Source organism: Salmo trutta, chromosome 31 (assembly GCF_901001165.1).
Source record: "Salmo trutta chromosome 31, fSalTru1.1, whole genome shotgun sequence".
NCBI lineage: Eukaryota > Metazoa > Chordata > Actinopteri > Salmoniformes > Salmonidae > Salmo > Salmo trutta.
The window spans coordinates 29,267,487-29,290,161 of NC_042987.1; the positions used below are offsets into that span (position 1 = coordinate 29,267,487).

Genomic DNA, 22,675 nt, shown 5'->3' on the forward strand with positions numbered 1-22,675 from the left:
GAAACCTTTTCTTGCAACACACAAGGTACCTACAACAACAGCGTGGGCATACTTCTAGTGAAAATGTCATTTTGTGACCTACCTCCCTGATGGTATCATAAACAGGGACATATTATGGACAATTTATACCACTAAGTATAGAAGTACTAATTCATTTGGAAATGACTGCAGGAGAAATATAAGTGCCCTTGCCAAAGGGACTAAGTGGCCATAATTGACATATTAATCATCAAGTGCCCTTACAGGAGAACGAACGCATGCTGACTTCAGGGATTTTCTGAAAGCCTGGTCATAGGGTGCACTCAATGACCTAAAATGTACAAATAGAGGCTTTGAAAATGCATTTAACCCCATCTGAATCTAAACCTCCGAACAATTAAAAAACAAAGTCAACAAAGTAAAAAATAAACCAAGATTGACATGTTTCTTGGTTTTTTTAAGCTGACGCAAATAATACACTTAACGCAATTACCACACTTAGCAAACAATCAGGCCTAAATGACTAAAAGCTTTTAAAAGATAACTCAAACACCAAAATATCAAAGAATGTTGCACTCAAATAAAAAATGCCCACTGGTAATATACATGCAATAAAAACTGTTTTTATTACTGTAAATCTATAAAGTTCTGGCGTCTATAAAGTTCTTCCCACTCACTGGTAAGTAGGCGGACTTTCAAAACCACAGAACTACCAATTATGTAAATCTCTCACCTGTACATTTAGACCTGCTTTTCTAATTATGATTGAAGTCTCACAGATAAACTGTGAGACAGTGTGACAGGGTTCAGGTGCTAGGCAGAGTTTCATTTAGCAAACAGATTCAGTTTTCAGGGATATTGAAAAGTGACACTTACATAAAGATGATTATTTTGACAAGGCAAGAAAAGCACTAGTTTAGTTTCAATAAGACCATAGCATTTGTAGGAGAATACATTTAGAAAATCAAACGCGTGCACGTGTGTGAGTTTTTGCAAATATCCATGTGCCTATTTATGTAACACTATGAAGTTACCCCCCCGTGTAGCCGAATAGCCATGCCGCAGCAGCAGCGGAGACCTCTGGGAAAAGGAGGAGCCACCCACGCTGTCCCCTAGGGGAGATCTGAACACATAATAAATTGGCACTAATTTCCAGAAGATGGCAGCCTAGTCTCTGGCCCTGTATCGATTTCCCGCCTCCTCCTGCCTTCTGAACAGACGCGGCCATGAGAGACAGAGTGGGAAGATGCTCACTGCTCACTCCTGATGGTGAGCAGGCAGCAGATGGACAGTACAGATGGGAGAGGCTGGGGTATAATATAAACATGGATGACATCTAAAAGCTGGATGTTGACTAGAGAACACATCCCCAGACTAAAATCTTTAAGGGATCAAGCTGAATTGAATCGGAATAAGGATACGATCATATGGAGCGGCAGGGAGCCTAGTGGTTAGAGCGTTGGACTAGTAAATAAAGGTTATTTAAAATAAAATAAAATATAAATCACCATTGCACAGCACACTGCCTTATCCCATCTGGACAAGAGAAATACCTATGTAAGAATACTGTTCATTGACTAAAGCTCAGCTTTCAACACCATAGTGCCCTCCAAGATCATCAGTAAGCTCGGGGGCCCTGGGACTGGACCCCGCCCAGTGCAACTGGGTCCTGGACTTCCTGACAGGCCGACCCCAGGTGGTGAAGGAAGGCAACAACACCTCTGCTACGCTGATCCTCAAAATGGGTCCCCACAAGTGTGCGTGCTCAGTCCCCTCCAGTACTCCCTGTTCACCCATGACTGCATGGCCAAGCACGACTCCAACTTAATCAAGTTTGCAGATGACACAACAGTGGTAGGCCTGATTACCAACAATGACGAGATCGCCTACAAAATAACCTCTCCCTCAATGTCAACAATATGAAGGAGCTGATCGTGGACTTCATGAGACAGCAGAGAGACCATGCCCCATTCACATCAACAGGGCCGCAGTGGAGAGGGTGAAAAGATTAAAGTTCCTCAGCGTGCACATCACTGACAACCTGAAAGTGAAGACAGTACAGGGGAAGAGAGTACAGGTGCATCAGAGCTGGGACCGAGAGACTGAGAAACAGCTTCTATCTCCAGGCCATCAGACTGTTGAATAGTCACCACTAGCCGGCCTCCGCCCAGTACCCTGACCTGAACTTTAGTCGATGTTACTAGCCGACTACCACCTGATACTCTACCATGCACCTTAGAGACTGCTGCCCTATGTACAGTGCATTCGGAAAGTATTCAGACCCCTTGACTTTTAGGATTAGATGAATTATTTTCCTCATCAATCTACACACAATACCCCATAATGACAAAGTGAAAACTGAAATACCTTTTTACATAAGTATTCAGACCCTTTGCTATGAGACTTGAAATTGAGCTCAGGTGCATCCTGTTTCCATTGATCATCCTTCAGATGTTTCTACAACTTGATTGGGGTCCACCTGTGGTAAATTCAATTGATTGGACATGATTTGGAAAGGCACACACCTGTCTATATAAGGTCCCACAGTAGACAGTTCATATCAGATCAAAAACCAAGCCATGAGGTCGAAGGAATTGTCCGTAGAGCTCAGAGACAGGATTGGGTCGAGGCAAAGATCTGGGTAAGGGAGCCAAAATATATCTGCAACATTGAAGGTCCCCAAGAACACAGTGGCCTCCATCATTCTTAAATGGAAGAAGTTTGGAACCACCAAGACTCTTCTTAGAGCTGGCTACCCGGCCAAACTGAGCAATCGGGGGAGAAGGGCCTTGGTCAGGGAGGTAACCAAGAACCCGATGGTCACTCTGACAGAGCTCTAGAGTTCCTCTGTGGAGATGGGAGAACCTTGCAGAAGGACAAACATCCCTGCAGCACTCCACCAATCAGGCCCTTATGGTAGCGTGGCCAGGCAGAAGCCACCCCTCAGTAAAAGACACCTAAAGACTCTCAGACCATGAGAAACAAGATTCTCTTGTATGGTGAAATCAAGATTGAACTCTTTGGCCTGAATGTCAAGCGTCACGTCTGGAGGAAACCAGACACCATCACTACGGTGAAGCATTGTGGTGGCAGCATCATGCTGTTAGTATTAGCCTAACACAGGGATGAGAAGCGTTTTTTTGCTGCTTTTTATGGAAACCCAAAGGAGTCATACCTAACCGCCCCAGTGGCTTTCCATAGCCCCCCTACACACACCGCTGCACGCTCTGTCCATCGTGCTGACACGGCACAGCGGAGACACATATTTTCTGGAGGGCGTCAACCTGTCACTCAAACATTTACATTTTTTATATAGGGACATAAAACTAAATCTGAGGGGGTACAAGTTTCAACTGAGGGGCTAAGCTTCCTTTAGCCCCCTTGTAGAGTGGGGTACAACACACACACACACACGCACGCACGCACGCACGCACGCACACACACACACACACACACACACACACACACACACACACACACATACACATACAAATACACACACACACACACAACGCTGTTGTTAAACTATATACTCTTTATTCCACTGCATGACCAAGTCACTACCCACTTTATATGTGTAAATCCAGTGTAATACAGACCACTGTTCCGCGGGCGCCAAAGACAAGGATGTAGATGAAGGCAGCCCCCCCGCAGCTCTCTGATTCAGAGGGGTAGGGTTAAATGCAGAAGATACATTTTTATTTTATATTATTTTTTATTTAACCTTTATTTAACTAGGCAACTCAGTTAAGAACAAATTCTTACTTAAAATGACGGCCTAGGAACAGTGGGTTAACTGCCTTGTTCAGGGGCAGAACGACAGCTGAATACATTCAGTTGGACAACTGACTAGGTATCCCCCTTTCCCTTTCCATTATTACTTCTACCACTTGTTATTTTTGACTTGACTCTTTTTATTGTTATTATTGTTATCGACTGATGCAATGCATTGTTGAGGGAGCACATAAGCACTTCACTGCACTTTTTATACCTGCTGGAAACGGTGTACGACGAATACTTATTGATTTGAGAAAGAGAGGAAGATATTTGTATCTGTCTACTAGGCAGGGATGCCAATCCTGGCATAGCGTAAAGTATGTGCTTATTCCCAAGTTAGCTACATAGTTGGCATGAACTCCCTCCCATTCTATGACAAATAAGTAAAATGTCACACAAAGTGCAGAGCTTGGAGCTAAGCCCCTATTGTTACATTCTGAGGGCGGCCTGTGTGACACGCCCTTGTTGTTCGTAGCAACTCATATGAGATCTACATCCAGTATCTCATATCATTGGTTAATGCCAGTGTTTTTTCTGAATCAAAATGGGGTTTAAGTGGTGGGCGTGGCGGGGGCGTAACCATGGACATTTTTAGAGGCCCTCCTGTTGGTCGTAGTCTTTTTGTTTTGCTATTTTCTGTTATTCTACACAATTTCCAATGGTTTATGCTATCTCAGTGACTCAAACATTATAACAAAATCAGTGTGAGCCCCATGCCATGACAGAAATTCTCCTGAATGCATCATTTTGGGAATTTTAGATTCTCCCTGACTGTCTAGCTTTTATATTGGTGAATGTTAGTTCTCAAAGATATATAAGTCCATTATCATTTCTACATACTTTATATCTGGTTTAGTCATTTAAGTTAACACTGAAAATGTTTTTTCCATTGCAAAAATTATTATTATTACTGCTTAGACATAGGCGGCCCGAAAAAAAAACACTTTTCTGCAGAAAAAAACTTGAATGCAAACAACTATTATTATCTATTCATCTACCTCAGTCCTGTCATCCTCTGCCTCTCCATATCTCTGCATTGCATCTCACACTTACTGCCGTCTTTTATGCCTATCAGTATCAGTTTCCCAGCTATTCCACCTAGCAGTCACCCAAAGAGACCCAACAAGGAGAATGAATCCATCCACCAACCACTGCCTGCTATTCTAGGCCTACCCCCAATTAACCATCTAGCTTAATTAGACAATTTACTGTGTAATTAGTAGGCAATTAGCTGACATCTCTCTGATCTTTGCAGTACTGACTGCTTTGACAGCTCAGGCTCTGTGATATATACTCTGGGTCCTTGCCAGCCTATGGCCATTTTCACTTATAGCTCAGTGTGGCAGAAATGGCACCTTGTTGATTTGCCTGATTAAATATAATGTAACTGCAGGGGATACACATCTGTTTCATGGCCTGGAACATCCTTCTCATCCCATTTCACCGGTTTTGACCACTGTTGACAGTCTGACGGCACCAATATGAAATGCCAATGATCGTCTAGCGTAATTGCGCTGTAATGACAGCCCACAGGCATAGAGGGGAGAATGGTGGACGAGGCAATGTAGCACAAAGCACTAGGATTTACAAAATGGCCTTTTAGGAATGTTAATGTTTGGAGTAAACATCTTAGTCCTTACTTGTGATCATTTAGGTTGATTCTTTATGTGTGTGTGTGCATTATCCTGTTGCATTATCCTGTTGCATTATCCTGTTGCATGTGTGTGAGGGAGTATATTGTATATTTATGTATGCAGTCTTCAGTATGCCCATGTTCTAAACAAACACATCCGACTTTACTGCTGCAGTCCTTTACTTCAGGGGAGAGGAAATAATCAATCTTGTGTAGTGCACAGAGTGAGTGTGTGTGTGTTTTTGTGTGTGATTTGCGTGGTGAGAAGGGTGTTGCATGTACTCCAGTCAATGACCCGCACATGAAACAAAAGAAAACATAATTCATTATATGTCCTTGTTTATGCTGTTGATGAAAGCCACTCATGACTCCAGTTCATTTTGATTAGTGAGACCTTCTGGATGAAAGCCAAGGCACCCCTCCTTGGGTGGCGTGATGGTCCAGTAAACAGTAAGTATCACACACACACACACACACACACACACACACACACACACACACACACACACACACACACACACACACACACACACACACACACACACACACACACACACACACACACACAAGGCTAATTGGGCCCTGAGGGTCCGATCCATCATGGATCTCCTCTGCAGATCTCAGTGTGCTTTAGCAGCTCCACCAGCCATGCATATCCATATCTGTACAGACCCAGCTAATCTAGTCTCATCACATTTTATCACATTAATCACCAGCTGGAACTAATCTACCTGGGACCGTCTCATCACATCTCATCACATTAATCACCAGCTGGAACTAATCTACCTGGGACCGTCTCATCACATCTCATCACATTAATCACCAGCTGGAACTAATCTACCTGGGACCGTCTCATCACATCTCATCACATTAAATCACATTAATCACCAGCTGGAACTAATCTACCTGGGACCGTCTCATCTCATCACATTAAATCACATTAATCACCAGCTGGAACTAATCTACCTGGGACCGTCTCATCACATCTCATCACATTAATCACCAGCTGGAACTAATCTACCTGGGACCGTCTCATCACATCTCATCACATTAATCACCAGCTGGAACTACTCTACCTGGGACCGTCTCGTCACATCTCACCACATTAATCACCAGCTAGAACTAATCTACCTGGGACCGTCTCATCACATCTCACCACATTAATCACCAGCTAGAACTAATCTACCTGGGACCGTCTCATCACATCTCACCACATTAATCACCAGCTAGAACTAATCTACCTGGGACCGTCTCATCACATCTCATCACATTAATCACCAGCTGGAACTAATCTACCTGGGACCGTCTCATCACATCTCACCACATTAATCACCAGCTGGAACTAATCTACCTGGGACCGTCTCATCACTTCTCATCACATGAATCACTGCTGGAACTAATCTACCTGGGACCGTCTCATCACATCTCATCACATTAATCACCAGCTGGAACTAATCTACCTGGGACCGTCTCATCACATCTCATCACATTAATCACCAGCTGGACCTGGTCAGTGTCCACGACCGCAACCCATTCAACCGCAGAACAAACTGCCGACTGTCATGTCAGTCGCTGAAGGAGACGAGGTTGAGACACAGGGTTTACCACCAGGTTTACCAGGGGCTCTGATCTCATCCCAATGTCCTTCATTAACATCCCCTGGAAGAAGCAACCCTCATCAGAGGGAAAAAAGCATTTACATATGCAATGTAGTTCATTAATTATAATTAATGGAAGTGCCGCCTGCAAGTTTAAGCGTAAAGGCCTCGACTGTATCGTGCCATACGGCAATTAGATATTCCGGGCACGCTCTGCATTGGGATATTTCCATATCCACTGTGACAATCGCACTGTGTGCCCTGAATGCTATCGACGAGAAGCGGCTGGGGCGTTGTGATCGGGGGGAGAGCTTGGCGGGCGAGGGGAGAGCAGGATATTAAAAAGTCCCTCATGTTCAGGGTATAATGACGGCAGAGAGGAGCGCTGTTGACACTGAGGTTCTTCTTTATCCTTCTTGGGGAGAGAGACAGGAGAAGCTCAGTGCAATAATTTGACACACAAAGCACACAATAGAGAGCAATATGATTTCTGTTTACTGCGATATGAGCTGGGAATGAGCTGCTGCACTGCTGGTAAGCAGGAGATACTGGGGAATAGCAAGGCATGTTGCTGGTAAGCATGAGATACTGGGGAATAGCAAGGCATGTTGCTGGTAAGCAGGAGATACTGGGGAATAGCAAGGCATGTTGCTGGTAAGCAGGAGATACTGGGGAATAGCAAGGCACGTTGCTGGTAAGCAGGAGATACTGGGGAATAGCAAGGCACGTTGCTGGTAAGCAGGAGATACTGGGGAATAGCAAGGCATGTTGCTGGTAAACAGGAGATACTGGGGAATAGCAAGGCATGTTGCTGGTAAGCAGGAGATACTGGGGAATAGCAAGGCACGTGACACTAGCATCGACCAGTTGCAAGAGTGGTAGGGAGTGAAAATAACTGACACAATGCTACTGTACATGTGGCAAGAGTCACTGAGTGGTTGACTCTTGCCACAACAACATAAAGAGACTTGAAAACCAAGTCCAACGTGTTTTAATGTATTTGTATTTGTTGAAAATACATCTGTAAGTTTAATGTGATTAGGGTGTTTCCAATGCTCAAGGACATTTACAGGCTAGTTAGGTACTAAGGCACAGCAGGATCTACACAGCAAATGCCTTGGAATGTGGACTCATCTTGACTTTAGACCACTTTTGTGATTAAAAAACTGCCCGGAAAACGTTGATTTGATCTGAGGGTGAACTATCCCCAGACTGGAGTTTTAAAAAGTGTTTAAAGGGATGCATAGAAATGACGTCTGGAGGCAGGCTAGTCGTAACTGTAATAAGCACTCCGGATATCAAATATATCTGTTAAATATACTGTACCAGTCAAAAGTTTGGACACACCTACTCACTCAAGGGTTTTTCTTTATTTTTACTATTTTCTACATTGTAGAATAATAGTGAAGACATCAAAACTATGAAATAACATACATGGAATCATGTAGTAACCAAAAAAGTGTTAAACAAATCAAAATATATTTTATATTCTTCAAAGTAGCCACCCTTTGCCTTGATGACAGCTTTGCACACTCTTGGCATTCTCTCAACCAGCTTCACCTGGAATGCTTTTCCAACAGCCTTCAAGGAGTTTCCACATATGCTCAGCACTTGTTGGCTGCTTTTCCTTCCCTCTGCGGTCCATCTCATCCCAAACCATCTCAATTGGGTTGAGGTCGGGTGATTGTGGAGACCAGGTCATCTAATACTGCACTCTCTTATCATTGCAGAATGTTGTGGTAGGCATGCTGGTTAAGTGTGCCTTGAATTCAAAATAAAGCACCCCCACACCATCACACCTCCTCCTCCATGCTTCACGGTGGGAATCACACATGTGGAGATCATCCGTTCACCTACTCTGTGTCTTGCAAAGACACGGCAGTTGAAACAAAAATCTCAAATTTGGACTCATCAGACCAAAGGATAGATTTCCACCGGTCTAATGTCCACTGCTTGTGTGTCTTGGCCCAAGCAAGTCTCTTCTTATTATTGGTGTCCTTTAGTAGTGGTTTCTTTGCAGCAATTCAACAATGAAGGCCTGATTCACGCAGTCTCCTCTGAACAGTTGATTTTGAGATGTGTCTGTTACTTGAATTCTGTGATGCATTTATTTGGGCTGCAATTTCTGAGGCTGGTACTCTAATGAACCTATGCTCTGCAGCAGAAGCAACTCTGGGTCTTCCTTTCCTGTGGAGGTCCTCATGAGAGCCAGTTTCATCAAAGTACTTGACGGTTTTTGCAACTGCACTTGAAGAAACTTTCAAAGTTCTTGAAATGTTCCATATTGACTGACCTTTATGTTTTAAAGTAATAATGGACTGTCGTTTCTCTTTGCTTTAACAGAGCTGTTTTTGCCATAATATGGACTTGGTCTTTTACCAAAAAGGGCTATCTTCTGTATACCACTCCAACCTTGTCATAACACAACTGATTGGCTCAAATGCATTAAGAAGGAAAGAAATTCCACAAATGAACTTGTAACAAGGCACACCTGTTAATTGAAATCCATCCCAGGTGACTTCCTCATGAAGCTGCTTGAGAGAATGCCAAGAGTGTGCAAAGCTGTCATCAAGGCAAAGGGTGGCTACTTTGAAGAATCTGAAATCTAGAATATATTTAGATTTTTATTAACACTTTTTTTGGTTACTACATGATTCCATGTGTTATTCCATAGTTTTGATGTCTTCATTATTATTCTGCAATGTAAAAAATATAAAAAATTAAGAAAAACCCTTGAATGAGTAGGTGTGTCCAAACTTTTGACTGGTACTGTTTAAATATTAAACACTTATACATCCAAAGTCCTAATGAATTCCTCTTAGTTGTTGGACCATCTACCTGGAGTGGGTTTCTCGAAAAACTATCACTCTGAGATGAATAGATTCATGTGCTTATTTATTACTTTTCAGGCAGAAACCAATTTCTTAATTTAATTTGATAGCTTGGCGAGACTTCCACCAATTAGACATAATTTTTTTTTTCTCACTGGTCATTTCAGAAAAGGGGAAAAAAAGAGGGCACATTTTGGCCTTGCCAAACATTCTAACAAATTCTCAACCATCTCGTTACATATTTCCATTGAATTTTATACGGGAGAATAATTTATACACCGCAGTTGAACAAAGAAAACTTTAACTTGATGTTGGCTAAACGTCAAACCTGATGCACTACCCTACTTGTTCTTATAGCGATGCCTTACACAGCTCCTTCCTGTTATCCTCTAATCAAGGACTGCCAGCGAGAACGAGCAGAGCAAACAGATGTTACTGATTCATTTCCCCATCACCAGAATTAGAAAGTAAATTAAAACAAAATATTTTTTGTTGAAGCTCAATAAACAACTCATGGCTTTCGCTCTCTCTCTTCTCTCTCTCCTTTTCCCATCCTCCTGTCAAGAGCAAATGTTACATTGCTAACAAGGCATATGCATCTTGTTCTAGTGGGAGTGTGTTGGTTTAGCTGGAGTCTCTGCCACCTGAATGAAGCTCATTACCGGGGAGTGTGTGTGCATGTGGGGAGCGCTTTATTGCTTTCCTTTATGAGTTATCAGGGCTTTATTAATGCCAGTTGTCTGTGGATGGGGGCTGCTTTAATGTCCCGCGTTATGACTTATGAAAGACTTGGCCAAGGTTAGAGAGGCTCAAAGACAGGACACAGAGACGCGGAACAGTCTGTTCAGACGGGAGATACTCAACGTTGCTGTAACACCCTGAAACAATTACACACATGCTTGCACGCACCGCTGTACGCATGCATGCACACACACACACATGCACACACACACACACACACACACACACACACACACACACACACACACACACACACACACACACACACACACACACACACACACACACACACACACACACACACACACACACACACACACACACAGCCCCCTGCACCTCGCTGATTCAGAGGTTACATGGAGGTACTGGTGGATGTGCCAGGAGGCCTGCTTGCCGTTGTTGTTTGCCAAGTCTGCGATGTCTCCGCTGGCGAAAACCCAGGGCTCACTGCTCTGCATGGTCTCAGGGTGCAAGTTTGGGGTGCCCCAGTGGTTCAGCTTGATGGGCGCCATGGCCTTCTGGACTGTTCACAACAAGACATAATAGACATGGTTAATATGACATTATTACAATAGACAGAGGGGTCAGCAGACTGAGGTTGTGTTATAGTAATACCGGAGCAGAACAATGCATTGGTGTACTGTATAAGACATTACAGGGGGTATACTAGATATACTTGAACTTGATATTAATCAAAGATGGAAAAACCCTGTTACTGTGGTCTCTGCCATATCCTCTCAAAGAACCCCAGAACCTTAGTGATACCACTGAGCCCTGCTGCGTTTGTCTTTTCTCTCAGAATTTCCCTCCTATAACCGCAGGAGCACAGTTTCTCTCACTGCTTGACACACACGCACACACACACGCACACGCACACACACACACACACACACACACACACACACACACACACACACACACACACACACACACACACACACACACACACACACACACACACACACACACACACACACCCTTACTGTGGGGAAGGCTGTGAAGTGTAACATGTCTGAAAGATCCTGAGATCTCCTTAAATAACATCACTTCCTCCACAGACCCCCACTCTATCTCTATCTCTCTGGAGAAAACTCCACTGGCAGATGCTGATTGCTGAGCTCCATTAGTGAGAGGAATCCATGCTGTCATATGGGCCTCAGTCAGACATGCACCAAGACTACACACACACACACACACACACACACACACACACACACACACACACACACACACACACACACACACACACACACACACACACACACACACACACACACACACACACACACGTAGACAGACATACAGACATGGATGGAGGCATGCACACTCACACACACACACAAACACAATATTTGACCAGTCTATTTAAGAAGAATCCACTCTTATGAAACACACACATTCCAGGAATGTCCATTTATCTTTATGAGCGACAGCGAACACAGATAGAAAATGCTTCATCGTCACGGCGATGGCCCCCTCAGCAGTAAAAAGGACCGGTCGTCTGCCTGTTGCCCCGTCATCTAATCATGTTCTTGAAACACGGTGCCCCGCCCCCTGCAGATTGCAGGGCCTATTTTCTGGCGATCTCAGCCTTTTTTCTACCCAACTACTGTCACTGGCTGTCTCCTCTGTAAGCTGCTGAAGTCAATGGGTGATTCATACTGTACAGCTACTAGCTTCAGTTGAAGTCCCGTGTGGCTCAGTTGGTAGAGCATGATGTTTGCAACGCCAGGATTGTGGGTTTGATTCCCACGGGGGACCAGTACGGGGGAAAAAAATAAAAAGTATGAAATGTATGTATTCACTACTGTAAGTCGCTCTGGATAAGAGCGTCTGCTAAAATGTAAGTCGGAAGTTTACATACACATTAGCCAAATACATTTAAACTCAGTTTTTCACAATTCCTGACATATAATCCTAGTAAGAATTCCTTGTTTTAGGTCAGTTAGGATCACCACTTCATTTTAAGAATGTGAAATGTCAGAATAATAGTAGAGAGAATGATTTCTTTCAGCTTTTATTTAATGCATCACATTCCCAGTGGGTCAGAAGTTTACATACACTCAATTAGTATTTGGTAGCATTGCCTTTAAATTGTTTAACTTCAGTCAAACTTTTTAAAGTTAGCCTTCCACAAGCTTCCCACAATAAGTTGGGTGAATTTTGGCCCATTCCTCCTGACAGAGCTGGTGTAACTGAGTCAGGTTTGTAGGCCTCCTTGATCCCACATGCTTTTTCAGTGCTGCCCACAAATTTTCTATGGGAGTGAGGTCAGGGCTTTGTGATGGCCACTCCAATACTTGACTTTGTGGTCGTTAAGGCATTTTGCCACAACTTTGGAATTATGCTCGGGGTCATTGTCCATTTGGAAGGCCCATTTGCGACCAAGCTTTAACTTCCTGACTGATGTCTTGAGATGTTGCTTCAATATATCCACATAATTTTCCTACCTCATGATGCCATCTATTTTGTGAAGTGCACCAGTCCCTCCTGCAGCAAAGTACCCCCACAACCTGATGCCACCACCCCCGTGCTTCACGGTTGGGATGGTGTTCTTCGGCTTGCAAGCCTCCCCCTTTTTCCTCCAAACATAACGATGGTCATTATGGCCAAACAGTTCTATTTTTGTTTCATCAGACCAGAGGACATTTCTCCAAAAAGTAAAATCTTTGTCCCCATGTGCAGGTGCAAATCGTAGTCTGGCTTTTTTATGGCGGTTTTGGAGCAGTGGCTTCTTCCTTGCTGAGCGGCCTTTCAGGTTATGTCGATATAGGACTCGTTTTATTATGGATATAAGGTCCTTTGCTGTTGTTCTGGGATTGATTTGCACTTTTCGCACCAAAGTACGTTTATCTCCAGGAGACAGAACGCGTCTTCTTCCTGAGCGGTATGACTGCGTGGTCCCATGGTGTTTATACTTATGTATTATTGTTTGTACAGATGAACGTGGTACCTTCAGGCGTTTGGAAATTTCTCCCAAGAATGAACCAGACTTGTGGAGGTCTACAATTATTTTTCTGAGGTCTTGGCTGATTTCTTTTGATTTTCCCATGATGTCAAGCAAAGAGGCACTGAGTTTGAAGGGAGGCCTTGAATTACATCCACAGGTACACCTCCAATTGAATAAAATAATATCAATTAGTCTATCAGACGCTTCTAAAGCCATGACATCATTTTCTGGAATTTTCCAAGCTGTTTAAAGGCACAGTCAACTTAGTATATGTAAACTTCTGACCCACTGAAATTGTGATACAGTGAATTATAAGTGAAATAATCTGTCTGTAAACAATTGTTGAAAAATTACTTGTGTCATGCACAAAGTAGATGTCCTAAAAGACTTGCCAAAACTATAGTTTGTTAACAAGAAATTTGTGGAGTGGTTGAAAAACAGGTTTTAATGACTCCAACCTAAGTGTATGTAAACTTCCGACTTCAACTGTAGGTAAGAATTAGAGGGGTATTTATCTACTATCTGCCACTATCGTATCCCCTTTCTCTATGTATTAGTCCTCTTATTTGACTGTACCCTGACTTTGTGTTGAAACTCACAGAAGTGGAGAGTGGAGACAGTTATTAAATATTAAAGTTTTAGACCCCTCACTAAAGGCTTCAGTCATACAAAACTATACTTAAATGCCAACTGGTTCTCTAGTAGATTAGTAAGAATGACTCACCCCATGTTCAAGAATGGCCTTTTTCCCTTTATTCAGATTACATTATCCAAATATCACTATTTTTAAAACAAGCCTTAGAAAGTTGGTTGCTATCCAGTTTAATCCACCAGAAAAGACAGAACAAATATTACAACAAATATTATGGTTAAACTCAAATATACTAATTCATTTTTTAAAAACGGTTTAAAATGTTAAAATCTTTGTAAATTATATCATAAATAGGACTGGTGGAGTTATGTCACACATGCAGCTAACAAAATATATGGATATGTCTGCTCTATTCAATATTATAACCAACTAATTGCAGCATTACCGCAACAATGGAAGAGGCAAGTGGAAGGCGGAGAATGTAAGGAACTTGTCTGTCAGCCCTGCATTGAAGACCAAAAGTGGTTGAAGAAAATTGTGATAAATAAAAAAGTATACCAGTTTCATTTAAGAACAAAATAATTACAGCCTTACAGGTTGCAAAATAGTTGGGAAGAGATTTTTGATGTACCGATTCCATGGCACATGGTTTAGAAACTGATACACAAAACGACGCCGGATTCAAAACGTTGAGTTTTTCAATTTAAATTATTATATAAAATTCTTGCAACCAATAGAATGTTATATATATGGGGGATACAAGCATCCCAGCTCTGCAGATTTTGATGCGAAGAGACAGGATCATTAGATCACTTGTTTTGGTACTTCTATATGTAGCTTGTTTTTAGTCGCAGGTTCAGGAATAGCTGAAGAATTCCAACATTTATCTGGAGCTAATTCTGCAAATATCACTGCTGGATGAATTGCAAAACATTTTATCATTAATTTACAATCTATAGAAACTATAAGAATAGAAAGATTCAGGACTTTTGTGAAACATCAAAGCATAGTTGAAAAATATTGGGCTAATAGAAATCCAAACTGGATAGTGTTCAGAGATGGGAGGGGTTGAGTGGAGCTGAAGGGTGGGACAAAAAATATGTAAACAAATAAATTAACTAATTTAAAATATATTGTGTCCGTAAAATGTATATATACAAAAATATAAATGCAATATGCAACAATTTCAATGATTTTACTGAGTTACAGTTCATATAAAGAATCTGGCAATTTAAATATATTCACTAGGCCCTAATCTATGGATTTCACATGACTGCGCAGGGGCACATCCATGGGCGGGCCTGGGAGGGCATAAGCCCAACCACTTGGGAGCCAGGCCCAGCCAAAAGGGCTTTATTACAGACAGAAATACTCCTCAGTTTCATCAGCTGTCCGGGTGGCTAGTCTCAGATGATCTCAGACGGTCCTGCAGGTGAAGAAGCCGGATGTGGAGGTCATGGACTGGCGTGGTTACACGTGGTCTGCAGTTGTCAGGCCTGTTGGACGTACTGCCAAATTCTCTAATGTTGGAGGTGGCTTATTGTAGAGAAATTAACATTACATTCTCTGGCAACAGCTCTGGTGGACATTCCTGCAGTCAGTATGCCAATTGTACACTCCCTCAAAACTTGAGACGTCTGTGGCATTGTGTTGTGTGACAAAACGGCACATTTTAGAGTGGCCTTTTATTGTCCCCAGAACAAGGTGCACCTGTGTAAATATTATGCTGTTTAATCAGCTTCTTTATATGCCTCACCTGTCAGGTATATGGATTTCTTAGCAAAGGAGAAATGCTCAACAACAGCAATGTAAACAAATTTGTGCTAAAATGTGAGATAAATAAGCATTTTGTGCGCATGGACATTTTCAGGGATCTTTTATTTTAGCTCATAAAACATGGGACCAATACTTGTTCAGTATAGTATGTATAAGCCTAAGTATTGTTGTCCATTAGGGGAGGGATGATAGCGTTAGGGGAAAATAATATAGAAGGAAAATATATTCAATATATTTACCCAAACATATATGGGGGATTGGAAATAATGCAGACAATTACATTGATAGAAGCCACAAGCTGCCTGCAATAGTAAGGCATGCACACTCACTGGCCCTCCAGAAATGGAGAAATGCTGCCTCTGAATGCTCTATTTCTCTATGGATTCTTGTGAAGGAAATCTCATACAGTGTTTCCAGGTATGTTCCAGGCCACCATACAGGGAAAGGAAAGTATGGAGAATGGATTGTAGGGAGAGCAATACGTTCCCTGTCCTGGCAGGCTCTTTACTGGGGCATTAACACTGTAGCTAACAATTACAAGACCTTGGCTGCTTCAAAGGACAGATATCAGCTGAATGCAGGGTCTCGTTGTGGATTTGGATAAAATGCCTGGCATGTTACTGTATGATCCGTTAAGTGCAGGGGTGTCCGGTACATGACAAGGGTGACTGAAAAATCTTGATTAGACCACACATAAAGTGGAGCTGTATTGTAACATAACGTAGGATCTGATAATCAACATTCTGCCAATTCTCTGCCATTTACGCAGTTATTCTATGTTTTATCAGGTCAATCCTAATACAGTAAGATCCTGATAAGATTGGACAACAAGGGCACTTCAACAGTCACTTCTAAGGGTACTACAATGAAGGGGACACCTTTGATCAGTCTCCTTCTATCAGACCTGATTTCCCCTTCTATCAGACCTTACTTTGAGGGTCAGTCAGCGTGGAGCCGACGGTGCTGATGATATAATTGACTTTGAGCCGGACGATCTAGTCCTTGTCCTCCAGCCAATCCCGCACTCCGTCTGCTTGGTGTGGCAAAGCCACAGGCCGGCCACGCAGCCGTTCATCATGATGACCTCACGAGGGCACAGGAAGGGCAGGAACTCACATCTCCTCTTTGACCAGCTCCATCTGAGGAAAAGTATAGCATATGTTTTTTTATGTTGTCTTTTTATATTGCTCTCAGCTCCCCTTCCCCCTATTCTAACCTACCCTTTGTCCCCGACTTGTCTGCAGGACTTTCAAGAATTAAACATAATTGTTGAAACGTGAAAACATTTCTATACAAAAGACATGTTTTGACGTCATGTTGAGGAAATGTCATTAATTTATCTCAGGACTAAACTCAGCAAACCGGTAAGATTCCAATTAAGTTCTAGTCAGGGTTTTCTCTCATATTAGGACAACAACCCCCCAAAAATAAAAATACAATATCTTTGATAAAAAAACATTTTTTGTAACCCTTTTTTTCAGTTGAAATATCCTTGGAATGTTCTCCTAACATTCATTAAAATGTTGTGCACAACATCTGTAACAACTCCCACAGATCATTCCCCAAAAGTTCTCATAAGGTTTCCAGGTAATGTAATAACACAATGTACCAGTAATATTTCCTAGCAAACCAAAATTGATACTGTGAAAGTTCCCAGAACATTCATTAGGTTGCGGCAAATGTTCTCATAACACAATAACTGTCCAGTCATGCTGATGGTTAAACAATGTTTGTATAAAACATTTGCCTGATGTTGCAAGAACGTACCCAGAACTAATTTTGTCTCTTTTTTTAAAAGTTACCAAAATGTTTGATTAGGTTGTGGGGACAGTCTGGTGGGAACATTGTGGGGACATCAGAAAATATATGTTTCCAGAACACAAACAACTTTCCAGTTGTGCGGATGATTATACAATGTTACTTTTAGTGTGCAAAAAAACATTCACCTGATGTTGCAAGAATGTATCTAGAACACATTGAATCTGTTATTTAAAGGTTCACAGAATGTTTAATTAGGTTGTGGTAACAGTCTGGTGGGAACATTTTGGGGGACATCACAAAAGATATGTTCCCAAAACACAAAAAACGATCTAGTTGTGTTGACATTCAGATAATGTTTGTATCAGGGTGCAAAAAATATTCCTTTGATGTTGCAAGAATGTTCACAAAACAGCATTTCGGAGTTCTTTAAAGGTTGTGGGAACAGTGTGGATACATTACAACATTAGTATGAAGGAAGTAAGATTTTGTTTTGCGAGCCAATGCTAACTAGCGTTAGCTCAATGACTGGAAGTCTATGGATGTCCACTAGCATGCTAGTAGATAGAGATAGAATTCCAGTCATTGCGCTAAAGCTAGTTAGCATTGGCTCCCAAAACTCTCTCTAACTTCCTCCATACTAGACACAGAGGCATAAAAATGGTATCCACGAGTTCATTTGACTGGAGAAGTAGTATCATTAGGCTATTTACAATGCCTTCAGAAAGTATTCACATCCCTTGACTTATTCCAAAAAATGTTGTGTTACAGCCTGAATTTAAAATGTATTAAATTGAGATTGTGTGTCACTGGCCTACACACAATACCCAATAATATCAAAGTGAAATTATGTTTTTAGACGTTTTTGAAAAGTTGAAATGTCTTGAGTCAATAAGTATTTAACCCCTTTGTTACGGCAAGTCTAAATAAGTTCAGGAGTCACATGCTAAGTTGCATTGACTCACTCTGTGGGCCATAATAGTGTTTAACATGAATTCTGAATGGCTACCTCATCTCTGTACCCCACACATAGAATTATCTGTAAGGTCCCTCAGTCGAGCAGTGAATTTCAAACACAGATTCAACCACAAAGACAAAGGAGGTTTTCCAATGCCTCGGAAAGAAGGGCACCTATTGGAAGATGGGTAAATAAAAAAAGCAGACACTGAATCTCCCTCTGAGCATGGTGAAGTTATTAATTACACTTTGGATAGTGTATCAATGCACCCAGGTGGTGTATCAATGGATGGTGTATCAATGGATGGTGTATCAATGATGACTTTAAAACAGTTACATACTGTAGATTAATGGCTGTGATATCAGAAAACTGAGGATAGATCAACAACATTGTAGTTACTCCACAATACTAATCAAAATTACAGAGTGAAAAGAAGAAAGCTTGTACAGAATAAAAATATTCCAAAACATGCATCCACTAAAGTAAAACTGTAAAAAATGTGGCAAAGATATGAACTTTATGTCCTGAATACAAAGCGTTATGTTTGGGGCAAATCCAACACAAAACATATTATCAAGCATGGTGGTAGCTGCATCATGTTATGGGTATGCTTGTCGTCGGCAAGGTCTTAGGAGTTGTTCAGGCAAAATCCTAGAGGAAAACCTGGTTCAGTCTGCTTTCCAACAGACCCTGGGAGACAAATTCACTTTTCAGCAGGACAATAACCTAAAACACAAGGCCAAATATACTCTGGAGTTGCTTACCAAGATGACAGTGAATGTTTCTGACTGGCCTAGAGACAGTTTTGACTTTAACTGGCATGAACGTCAATGGAAAGACTTGAAAATGACTGTCTAGCAATGATCAACAAACAACTTGACAGAGCTTGAAAAATAATAATGTGCAAATATTGTACAATCCAGGTGTATGTACAAAGCTCTTAGACTTACCAAGAAAGACTCACAGCTGTAATTGCTGCCAAAGGTGATTCTAACATGCATTGACTCAGGGGTGTGAATACTTATGTAAATTAGATATTTCTGTATTTCATTTTCATTAAATTAGCAAACATTTCACTTTGTCGTTTTGGGGTATTGTGTGTAAATGCGGGCTGTAACAACAAAATAAGGAATACGTCTAGGGTGTGAATACTTTCTGAAGGCACTGTACTGCTATGATATGGAGCCCATTTTCACATATTTTTCCCATTTCCCCTGCTATGGTTTTCTTTGAATTGATGATCAAACTTTATGATTTCCATACAGAAGCCTAAAACCTTTCAACGACAGGGGACTAATTACTGTGGCTGTCCACGACAGTGCACAATAGGGGGACAGACAGGCTGTTATAATGGCCGTGGTCCCCCCCTGCCTCTGTTAAGCACATTGTCTGAATTCACATTAGTGCAAAGCCCTGGTCTTATGCAGTATATTCACCTTACTGACATGCATGATTTAAAAACCTTGGCCATTAAAAAAATTACATAAAACCTACAGTAAAGAGGCAATGTGTATTTATGTTATTTCTGTAATGTGTGTTTGAGGCCTGTATAGATATGTTATTTGAAAGTCAAAGGTTAAAGTATCTCACTTATCTTTTTTTTAACCCTTGTGTTGTCGTAAGGGTCAAGAAAGACCCGCCACTATGTTTAACAGCATAGAAAACCCCCTAAATGATATTTTTCCAACTTGAAATCTGATAACTTTTCCTAGAGTGACCCCAACACTAGATAAAGGAAATATTGCCTTTGTTCATATTTCCATGAAAGCTGTACACCACCAGGGTACAATGATTGTCTTAGGGTCATTTTTGACCAGGTAGTAATAAAATAATTTACACACCACAAAAACCACAAAGACACACACACACACACACACACACACACACACACACACACACACACACAAAGAGAAATTGAGATTATGTGTGCTACTGATTGAACTCAGACAAAACTAAAACTTTCTTGTGCATGTGCAGCATCTCCCTTCCACGACCCCACACAAGACTCAAGTTCACAGACAAAATAAAAACAATTTCAGACAAAATAAACATTTCTTGAAAGCATTGTTTATTAATGAGGAATGCAGTCAGAGGCTATAAAGGTGCTGCAGATGACAGTCCCCCCAGTTCTCTCTTTGCTGAAGCCATGAGTGCACGTTTCAGTGCCCAAAAGGTCGTAGATCAGATTTTTTCAGATGTCCAGGAGGAACAAGAGAACAATGATTTAGAAGAGGAGGAGGTATCTGAAGAAGAAGATGGGGAAGAATACAATTCAGAGCACGATGCATCATCTTCAGATGAAGAAGAAATCCCCCAAGCTGAAAAAGAGACATTTTTGTCAAAGAACAGCAAAATAACATGGTTGGTGTCCACTGATAAAATGCAGTCTTTCTGCATTGTGAAGAGGGAAAACCCAGATATTCAAAAAGTTTGTGATGAATGACAGGTTGTTTCTCATGCAAAATATATTTGGGGTTTAAAATTCAATTAAGCTGCTTTATTTTAGGGGTTTAGTGAAGGCGGGTCATTTTTTACCCTTAGGACAAGGGGAGTATACAGAATGTTAACCTGTTTAGGATAGGGGGCAGTATTTTCACGGCCGGATAAAAAACGTACCCGATTTAATCTGGTTATTACTCCTGCCCAGAAACTAGAATATGCATATAATTAGTAGATTTGGATAGAAAACACCCTAAAGCTTCTAAAACTGTTTGAATGGTGTCTGTGAGTATAACAGAACTCATATGGCAGGGCAAAACCTGAGAAGATTCTATATGGGAAGTGCCCTGTCTGACCATTTCTTGGCCTTCTGTAGCCTCTTTATTGAAAATACAGGACCTCTGCTGTAACGTGACATTTTCTAAGGCTCCCATAGGCTCTCAGAAGGCGCCAGAACGTGGAATGATAACTCTGCAGGCGAAAAACAGTAGGGGTTTTGGAGAGTGGTCGTTCTGAGAACAATGACACTGGTGCGCGCGTGCATGTGACGACTCCATTTTCTACTTTCAGTGTTTGAACGGATACAACGTCTCCCGGTTGGAATATTATCGCTATTTACGAGAAAAATCGCATAAAAATTGATTTTAAACAGCGTTTGACATGCTTCGAAGTACGGCAATGGAATATTTAGATTTTTTTTGTCACGATACGCACCCTTCGGATAGTGCCTTGAACGCAAGAACAAAACACAGCTATTTGGATATAACTATGGATTATTTTGAACCAAAACAACATTGGGTGTTGAAGTAAAAGTCCTGGGAGTGCATTCTGACGAAGAACAGCAAAGGGAATCCAATTTTTCTTATAGTAAATCTGAGTTTGGTGAGTGCCAAACTTGGTGGGTGTCAAAATAGCTAGCCATGATGGCCGGGCTATCTACTCAGAATATTGCAAAATGTGCTTTCACCGAAAAGCTATTTTAAAATCGGACACCGCGATTGCATAAAGGAGTTCTGTATCTATAATTCTTAAAATAATTGTTATGTTTTTTGTGAACGTTTATCGTGAGTAATTTAGTAAATTCACCGGAAGTTTTCGGTGGGTATGCTAGTTCTGAACGTAACATGCTAATGTAAAAGGCTGGTTTTTTATATAAATATGAACTTGATTGAACAAAACATGCATGTATTGTATAACATAATGTCCTAGGAGTGTCATCTGATGAAGATCATCAAAGGTTAGTGCTGCATTTAGCTGTGTTTTTTTTTGTGACATTATATGCTAGCTTGAAAAATGGGTGTGTGATTATTTCTGGCTGGGTACTCTCCTGACATAATCTAATGTTTTGCTTTCGTTGTAAAGCCTTTTTGAAATCGGACAATGTGGTTAAATAAATGAGAGTGAAGTCTTTAAAATGGTGTAAAATAGTCATATGTTTGAAAATTTGAAGTTTTTGCATTTTTGAGGTATTTGTAATTCGCGCCACGCTCTACCATTGGATATTGGTGAGGCGTTCCGTAGTTTTAAGACTACACAAGGGTTAAATAATATTATTTCTGTTTCCATGCCATCAATTGTTTTCTTTGATTGTTTCGTGGAGAAAAAAATAATTCAGAGAATGAAACTGGTTTCATAATCGCGTT

At 41.3% G+C, this 22,675-nt stretch overlaps 1 pseudogene; it reads right to left on the reverse strand.

Annotated features, from left to right (window-relative positions):
* The window catches only part of LOC115169198 (dihydropyrimidine dehydrogenase [NADP(+)]-like), a 162,314-nt pseudogene that overhangs the window by 81,517 nt on the left and 58,122 nt on the right, over positions 1 to 22,675 (reverse strand).